Source organism: Lissotriton vulgaris, chromosome 2_1, assembly GCF_964263255.1.
Source record: "Lissotriton vulgaris chromosome 2_1, aLisVul1.2, whole genome shotgun sequence".
Classification (NCBI taxonomy): Eukaryota; Metazoa; Chordata; class Amphibia; order Caudata; family Salamandridae; genus Lissotriton; species Lissotriton vulgaris.
In genome coordinates this window covers 114777200-114786139 of record NC_141687.1, presented here as the reverse complement: position 1 = coordinate 114786139, position 8940 = coordinate 114777200, and the positions used below count along the sequence as shown (strand labels likewise).

The 8940-nt window shown below is 45.5% G+C and overlaps 1 pseudogene; it reads right to left on the bottom strand.

Annotated features, from left to right (window-relative positions):
- Window positions 1-7906: 7906 nt before the first annotated feature.
- On the bottom strand, window positions 7907-8584 carry LOC147729662 (deoxyuridine 5'-triphosphate nucleotidohydrolase pseudogene; annotated as a pseudogene).
- Between the last annotated feature and the right edge of the window lie 356 nt (window positions 8585-8940).

Genomic DNA, 8940 nt, shown 5'->3' with positions numbered 1-8940 from the left:
GCCCAGGTGCGCCGTCAGGAAGTGGAGATGGTGTTGGTTACGCCACTCGGGAGGTCTCAAGTCTGGTGTCCAGTTCTTCTGGAACTTTCTTGGGATTTTCCAATCCTACTCCCCCAGTTTCTTCACCTCTTGCTCAATCCGGATCAAGAACTTCATCCTCTCATCATGCAGGGCTCTCTCCACCTCATGGAGTGGAGGCTTTCCGGAGACGTAGGTCACTCCCGGGCCTTTCGGGATCGGCTGAGGGCCTGCTCTCCAAAGCCTGGGCTGATAGCACGGCGAAGCGCTATAAATCCGCTTGGCTTAAATGGATGAGTTGGTGTCTTCGAAGGGACCTGGATCCCGTGGTCGCAGGACTCGTTCCGATCTTGAACTTTTTAGCCGAGTTGGCAACTAAGGGCCTAGCCTATATTACAATTAACGCAATGCGTTCCGCAATCTCAGCGGGTCATCAACCTGTGGAGAGTTCCCCAGTGGGGGAACATCCTTTTGTTTGCAGGCTTTTGCGGGGTGTTCGTCTCTCCTTACCTCCGGAGCCCCGATATTCGGTCCTTTGGGACGTAAATGTGGTCCTGAACCTGTTCCTGTCCTGGCAAGCTAACACTTATTTGTCCTTGAAGGAGCTTTCAGCTAAATCAGCTATGCTTCTGTGTTTGGTTTCTTGCCGACGTGTGTCGGATGTACGCGCCTTAGACGTGTCGGCGCAAGTTTTTTCCCCGGACGGGGTTACTTTTACAGTGGGACGTCATACTTAGTCCGCGTCACGCACTATCTCGTACCCAGCCTTTGTGGACACTCCCAAGTTGTGCGTCGTGCAATGTTTGAAGGCTTATGAGGACATGACGTTGGATATCCGCCCTCCGGGCGAACAACAATTACTAATTGCCCTGCGAAAGCCACACAGAGCAGTCTCTTCCCCCACCATAGCAAGGTGGGTGCGTTGGGTCATGCAGGAAGCAAGCATTGATACTAAACGTTTTGGAGCTCACTCTGCCAGGGGAGCCATGGATTCTAAGGCGTTTTCGGTGAGAGCTCGTTTGGAGGATTTAATGCGAGCAGCAGATTGGTCCTCGGACTCCACGTTTAGAAGGTTTTATATTAAACCGGTGGTGGATCTAGCTCAATTGGTGGTGAGTAAGCTTTAAACTAGCATAATCCGAAGCCTCCGGTCCTGACATAGAATCGAAATTTGCCTAGCTTACGTAACGGTAAGTTTCAATTCTATTAAGGACACGGAGGCGAGGATTATCCCACCCTGGAGTTCGACGTTACGAACCCGCCCGTTTGTCAGTAAGTAAACTGTTTTCCATCTCTGCAGTGTACATGTTCTAGATGCCAGTCTTCATGATGTCCTCAATTTGATGGCTATCAGCAACATTTTGGTGCTTCTCTTACGTTGTCTTTTTTTCCGCTAGGAAATGACGGTTCCCAACAGTGATGAATATGCGTAACCAGCGCGAAGAAATAGGAGGAAGGTTGAGAAAGGACTGGCTATCATACCTGGAATGGATATAATAGAAGGACTAATGTTTGAGGGCTCATGGGAGCTGTAGTTCGTCCTGGACTGATTAACTTTGAAAAAGTCGTTTGTCTCTAAGTTTTTTCCGCAGTTTGAAAATGGATTGGAGCTTTTCTAAGGCTGCTGTGTTTTCTATATATGTAATAAAGCGAAGGAAGAAAAGCATAATCCTCGCCTCCGTGTCCTTAATAGAATTGAAACTTACCGTTACGTAAGCTAGGCAAATTTCGATTCCTACCTATAACTGGTGTGAAACCTTTGGTTTTTTACAGTGAATTTCATAGGTTTTTTAAATGCTAATTCCTAACTATATATAGGGCCTCAAACCTCTGAAATGTAATATTTTTTATAATGAATCCTATATTGTAATACAATTTTTTTTTTTTTGCCCTGGAGCGCTCCCGATGCGCGCCCCGGTGTGCGCACCGGAAAGCACAGTTTTTATTCGCGCACCGGTTAGCGTCCCGTTAGCGCTATTGCCGCGAACGAAAACATCATTGTGACGTATCGCGTGTCCGCGTCCGTGTGATACGCACGGCGTAAGCGCACCCGGAAGCACTCGAGCGAATACGATCACGCAACGTAAACATCCGACACGCTTACGTGACGCGACCCGGGGCGCGCCAGGGGGCGCGTCGGGTCATGTGACCTGAAAATAACACTTTTTATTGGTGCAGAACAGTTTTGGTTTCCAAATGATGAAAGCCCGGGTCATGTGACCTGAAAATAACACTTTTCATTGGTTCAGGACAGTTTTGTTTTCCAAATGATGAAAGACCCCACCTTTTTTCCTTATTCTGACTTTGTCCTTTGACTGAGGAAGACCTGTTTCAACATCTTTGAGAAATATTTTGAACTTTAAAATGGCTACAGTAGCAGCAGCAGCTGGAGCATCTGCACCACCACCACCACCAAGAGGACCACCACAACATTACATTGGTGGTCAAGAAGAGGAGGAGGAGGGGAGAAGGTCAAGTCAAGTCAAGTCAGAGAATTTATATAACGCACTACCTACCCGGAGGGTCTCAAGGCGCTTAGAAATGGGAGGAGGATTACTTGTCAAATATCCACGTTTTAAGTTGCTTTCTGAAATAGGCAAAGCGGCGGTCAGAGCACACAGCTGGTAGTCGGTATGGGCAATGCGCTGCAAGTACGATACCACAGTCACAGGGGAGCGACCACTCTGCTGGGAAGCGTGGCTGCCAGAAGACAATACCCCATACAAGCCAAGGCCACGCATTGTATGGGAGTTTTTTTCTATCCCAGAGGTCAAGAAGAAAGTCAATGCGCCAAAGGTGACTTGCCTAATCTGTGGCATGGAACTTTCAAGGGGGAACCCGAACAAAAAATATTCTTTTGGTAATAATACCATGATTAGACACATGCAGCGCAAGCATCTGAACAACTATTCTGCTGCAGAGATGAGAGAACTGGCCAGTAACCCTCCCCAATCTTCAACCACCACCTCCAAAAGAAAGCAACCCACTCCATCGGGACCAGAGACAAGGGAGACAATCCCTTGCATACAACCACGGTTTGGGGAATACAGAATTACATGTATTTTTTGTGGTAAGACCATCTCCTATGGTGAACAGAGCATCAAGCTCATCCTCCTTGCTGGTGACAACCACAATTGCCCAAAAAAAAAAGAATTTTTTCCTTTTTTTTTGGCTCCAGTTGAGCCATTTTCAATTCCCTGTTTTTTGTTTCTCCCCATAAAAATAACAAAAAATATATAAAATAGTTCAAAAAACATTAACAAAATATAAAACAACAAAAAGCAGAAAAAAACTGTTCTTTTTAGAACTACCTCCAATTTATAAAAAAAGCTACATTTTTTAAAAACTGTCATTCTTTTTTCCCCATGGTACGCTCCCCGGTCCGCTCCCCGGTGCGCGTACCGGGCGCTCCCCTTGCGCAAATAAAAAAAAATAATAATTTTGCCCAGCGGGACCCTTTTTATAGCCCCCACATCAAACCTAGGGGTTCAGGGGGGGTCTACTCTGCCCCCTTATGGTAATTTCCCCCTTTGGTTTTGCCACATCTTGTGTCTCGATCCTACCGAGACACAAGATGGCGGCCGCTCCGGACTGTTTGGAATGTTGAAAGACACCCGAAAGCCAATCAGCTTTCCGCGCGTGAACTCGCATAGCGCGCTGGTTAGCGCCCCGGTGCGCGGCCATAAATATATATATTTTTTTGAACCTAAATTACTCATAATCCACTGGAGCACATATCTTGAGACATAGCAAAGGCACATCGGGCTACCAGTCCCTACAATTTTGCCAAGTTTGGTGGAAATCCATTCAGCCGTTCGGGCTAAAAGTGAGGTTGACCGCCCTATGGAAATTAACATGGGGAAAACACGTTTTGGGACCCCCCTTTTATCTCGGTCCCCGCTTGACGAATCCCCCCCAAACTTTCAGGGAAGGGCTGGAGCACCGCGAGGCAAATTTGAGGAAATTTTCAGGCAGGCGCCAAAGTTATTCACAATAGAATGTCGAGATTTTGCATTGAAAATAATCCTAACTATAACTACCTACTGGCGACTGCCAGTAGGTAATATATATATATATATATATATATATATATATATATATATATATATATCCTCTTCGCCGCTAATGACAAGGGTAACTCGTCATGGACTTTCCATTGATTTCAATGGAAAGTGCAGCAAAAGAGTAATTGTACCTTAGCGCTAAAGGGGTTAAATATATATATATATATATATATATATATATATATTTATATGTAACACAAAGGAGGCGGCACAACCAGATATTTTACTGAAGCCTTTTAATCAGCGCTTCACCCCACCAACGCGTTTCAGCCACACAAGGCTTTGGTCACGGTCAGTAAGTCCTTCTACCATTTCCATTTAAATACTGGCCCATGTTAGCCATAGGTGGCATTATGGGATACGTAGTTTGGAACAAAATATCAATTAAAATTGCAAGAAAAGAAAGGGTACTATACCCGACACTACAATTAAAGGAAATATGGAACTATTCCAATACCAAACATGAACTAAAAACTTTGCCCATGTGAATGAAACATGTGACTTAATGTACTAAGACATTGTTAATGTTTGAATCACACCAGTCTTTCTTTGGGAGGGGAGTTGAAGGGGGAACGAAGTCCTGTACTGGCAGTGGCACTCTGTTACACACCTCCCCCCTTAGACACTCAGGATCGGGGAGTGGGTGGCGTGATAGAAAGTCAGCCCCAACATTGTCCACACCTTTACGATGATGGATAGTGAATTTATAGGGCTGTAGGGACAGAAACCATCTTAAAACCCTGGCATTGTACGATTTGTTGCGAGCCATCCACAACAGGGGGGCATGGTCAGTATACAGAGAACTTGTATCCTTCCAGATAGTATGCGAGTTTCTCCACCGCCCATTTAATGGCGAGGCATTCTTTTTCTATCGTTGCATATTTTAGTTCACGGGGAAAACGTTTTCTGCTTGTATACAATATGGGATGCTCATGATTGTCTGATGATTGTCTGATACCATCTGGGAAAGCACCGCGCCAATCAATTTTGGAAAAGGTGATGGACAGAGTTTCTGAATGATGCAGAATACTCCTACCCAGTCAAGAGATCAGGGCTTGATCCATCACCGTTTTTTAGCTCACTGCACCATCCCAGCTTCAGAACCTGGCTATATGCAAATTAGTCTGTTCCTGTCCCAGTGCATGATGGGAACAGGGCAAACCAAACTACCAAGCCAATTCTTATACTGGGAAGGAGACAAGCTACCGGGGACCGGTTTCTGGCATTTCAGCCGTCGTCGGGGATTTGGGCCCAGATCTTTTGACTGGGGGAATGTGTGACATTGATCCACATTCGGTCCATCACTTGTTGTTTTTGCAATTGCCGCCCTAAGTGCGCTGGGGATGCCCAGACGTGGGTCCCAGGCACTCCACACTACTTGGAGTCAAGCTAGCCGGGCTGATGAGAGGTGTTACCTCGAAACCGGTCCGGTCCTCGGATGCTTGATTCCGTTCTGGGAAGGACATGGCTTTTGTAGTTCGGACTGGACTGTTCCCATGGGGCAACAGGGTCAGAGCTGATTTGCATATCGCCATTGTCTAACCCAGGGTGGTGTGGAGTGCAAAAAAACGATGGATTTGGGCCCAGATCTTTTGACTGGGGGAATGTGTGACATTGATCCACATTCGGTCCATCACTTGTTGTTTTTGCAAAGCACCGCGCCAATGCCATAGTCTGAGGCGTCGGTGTGCAAAATAAAAGGTTTTGAGAAATCTGGAGATGTAAGGACCGGTGTAGAAGTGATGATTGGCTTCAATCTATGAAAAGCGTCCTGCATCTCAGTCGTGAGCGTAATGGGAGTTGTTGATTTCCCTTGTTGTTTCAGTGAGTCAGTGAGCGGGGCAGCCACGTGAGCAAACTGGGGTATAAAGCGTCGGTAGTATCCAACCAACCCTAGGAAGGCCCTCATTTCTCTTCTGTTCGTAGGAAAGGGTGTATCAGCAATGGCCCGTATTTTTTCTATCTGCGGCTTAATAAAACCATGTCCTAGTAAATAGCCCAAGTATTTTACTTTCTGAAAGGCCACTTTGGATTTTTTTGCATTGATTTTCAATCCGGCTTTCTCCAAGACTCTGAAAACAGTGTGTAAATGTGATACATGAGTGGACCAATCAGGGCTATATATGACAATGTCGTCAAGATATGCTGAAGTGAAGTCAGTGTTCATTAGGCGCTGAAATGTGGCAGGGGCCCCGTGCAAACCAAAGGGAAGTACTGTAAATTCGAATTGACCATCTTCATTTGAAAAAGCATTTTTTTTCATGTCGTCCTCTCTGAGAGGCACCTGCCAGTACCCCTTCGTGAGGTCAAGCGTGGTGATGTATTGGGCATCACCCAGTTTTTCAATGAGTTTGTCTACCCGAGGAATTGGATATGCATCAAACGTTGAGATTTCATTAAGGGCACGCAAGTCCATGCAAAAACGTCGACTTCCATCGGGTTTTGGAACCATTACAATGGGGCTAGACCAGTCGCTCTTGGAGGGACGGATAACGCCCATGTCCAACATTTCGTTGATTTCCTTTCTGATGGCGGCTCGTCTCGCTTCCGGAATTCTATAAGGGCGTATCTTCACTCTTTGACCAGGAGGTGTGTCAATACAATGTTCTGCCAGTGTAGTCCTACCTGGTGTGTTGGAAAACAGGGAGTCATGTCTCAAGAGTATGTCCTGTAGTTCTTTCTGTTGTTGACCATCAAGTTCATCATTAAGAATCAATTGATCCCGAGTAGAGGAACTTCGTTGTGGCTCTGAGACCGTGTGTACTCCTGCAGGTAGTGGACCCAACCACTTCTTGAGCAAATTGATGTGATATGTTTGCTGTTTGGTCGGGGTCACTTGCAATTTATAGCTTGTTCTTCCAATCGTTTCAACCACTTTATAGGGTCCGACCCATTCAGTCCGAAACTTCTGTGTGGACGAAGGAAGGAGAACTAGAGCCCAATCACCCACGATAAGTTGTCTCCATTTCTTTCCTTTATCATAGGCCGTTTTCTGACCTTTCTGACTCTCTTCTAGTTGAGACGAAGCCAATTCTCTCAATTTACCCAGTCTGGATTTTAGACTTCTGGCATAGTCTGGAGTGGCAGCCATTTCCTCCGGAGTCTCATTTTCCCAAGCATCTTTGGTCATCTCTAGGAGAGAGCGTGGAAGACGACCGTACAGTAGTTCAAAAGGTGACATTCCCATACTGCTATGTTTCTGACCCCGTATCGTATACAAGGCTAGGGGAAGCATCTGGTCCCAGTCGGACCCGCTGACTTCCATTATCTTCCTGAAGGTCGACTTCAGAGTGCGATTGTATCGTTCCACCAGACCGTCCGTCTGAGGGTGGTATACAGAGGTGCGAATCTGGTGGATATTCAGGTTGTGGCAAATTTCTTTCATCAATTTTGACACAAATGGCGTGCCCTGATCCGTTAGGATCTCCTTGGGGAACCCCACTCGACTAAACAATTCAATCATTTTCTCACCAACTTGTTTAGATGTGGTGGCTGTCAATGGAAAAGCCTCGGGAAACCGTGTGGCCTAATCAACTATCACGAGTATGTGTTGGTAACCTTTTCTGGTTTTGGGCAAGGGTTCAATGAGATCCATTCCGACTCTCTCGAATAGTTTACCAATGATAGGTAAGGGCTGTAACTGTACTGACGGTGGTTTGGTCATGTTTTTCGTTTGACATATTCCGTCGTTTTCTCAGTACCTGTATGTCCTGCAACCAAATGGCTGTGTCCAAAAAATAGGACTTGGTCCCGAAAAGGTACAGGTACTGGGAGTTGTAGAGGATCATCTGGTTTTCCTTGTCTATACAATAGATCGTTTTGTATTACAAATTTAGGATATACATTGCTATCTTTATCCTGATTTGCATGAGCCTGTTCCCAGGCATTGTAGAGGGTAGCATCGTTATTTGTGGGAAACGGAAACTTTTGTCCAAGACCCACGGATCTGGGGAGAGTAGCGCTGGAAATGTATCATTTTGCTTGTCGGTTGAACCAAAACCTCCTGTACCCCATTCCGTGTCGTCTAGCATATTTAGTTCATCCAAAGTGGGGTATGATATTTGCTCACAAATCAGTTGTGCTACTCGGTCACCTTTCTTTATTTGAAACTCTTTTTTTCCAAAGTTAAAAAGTATGATTCCCACATTTCCTCTGTAGTCTTCGTCAATGACTCCAGCCCCTACATCAATGAAATGTTTCGCCGCTAGTCCAGATCGTGGGGCGATTCTTCCGTAGCAGCCTGAAGGCACAGCAATTTGAATGTCTGTTTTTATGAGTTCTTTTTCTTGTGGAGGGATTGTATAGTCATAGGCACTGTATAGGTCATAACCAGCTGCTTTACGGGATCCTCTTGTAGGGGATGTGGCATTTTTGGACAATTTTACGAAGCGTAAGACAACACCATTTGCTTCTTTGTAGTTGTTTTCTTTTGATACCAGTTTTTGTTGAAAAACATCTTGAGGTTGAATGTATGAACCCTGTTCCAAAGTTTTTTTAAACATTTTGTAAAAACCTTGGGTTGTCTGTCCCAATAATCAAGTCTTCAGGAAGAGTCGCGAGGACTCCTACCCTAATAGTATGAGGTTTTCCCAGGGTAGGTTGGATTGGTACGTCGGCCAAATGGTAGGGCTTAACATCCCCATGTACGCACTTGATGTTTACTTTCTTTTGGGGAATATACTGATCAAGGGGTACATGCTGTGATTGAATAACTGACAGCCGACAGCCTGAATCTAGGAGTGCTTGTACAGATGAACCATTCACTTTAACACTTACTCTGTATGTAGCTCCCATTTCGGCGGAATATAGTACAGCTCGGGGTAGATAGCCCACCTCCATCGGTTCTTCTGAATTTCTT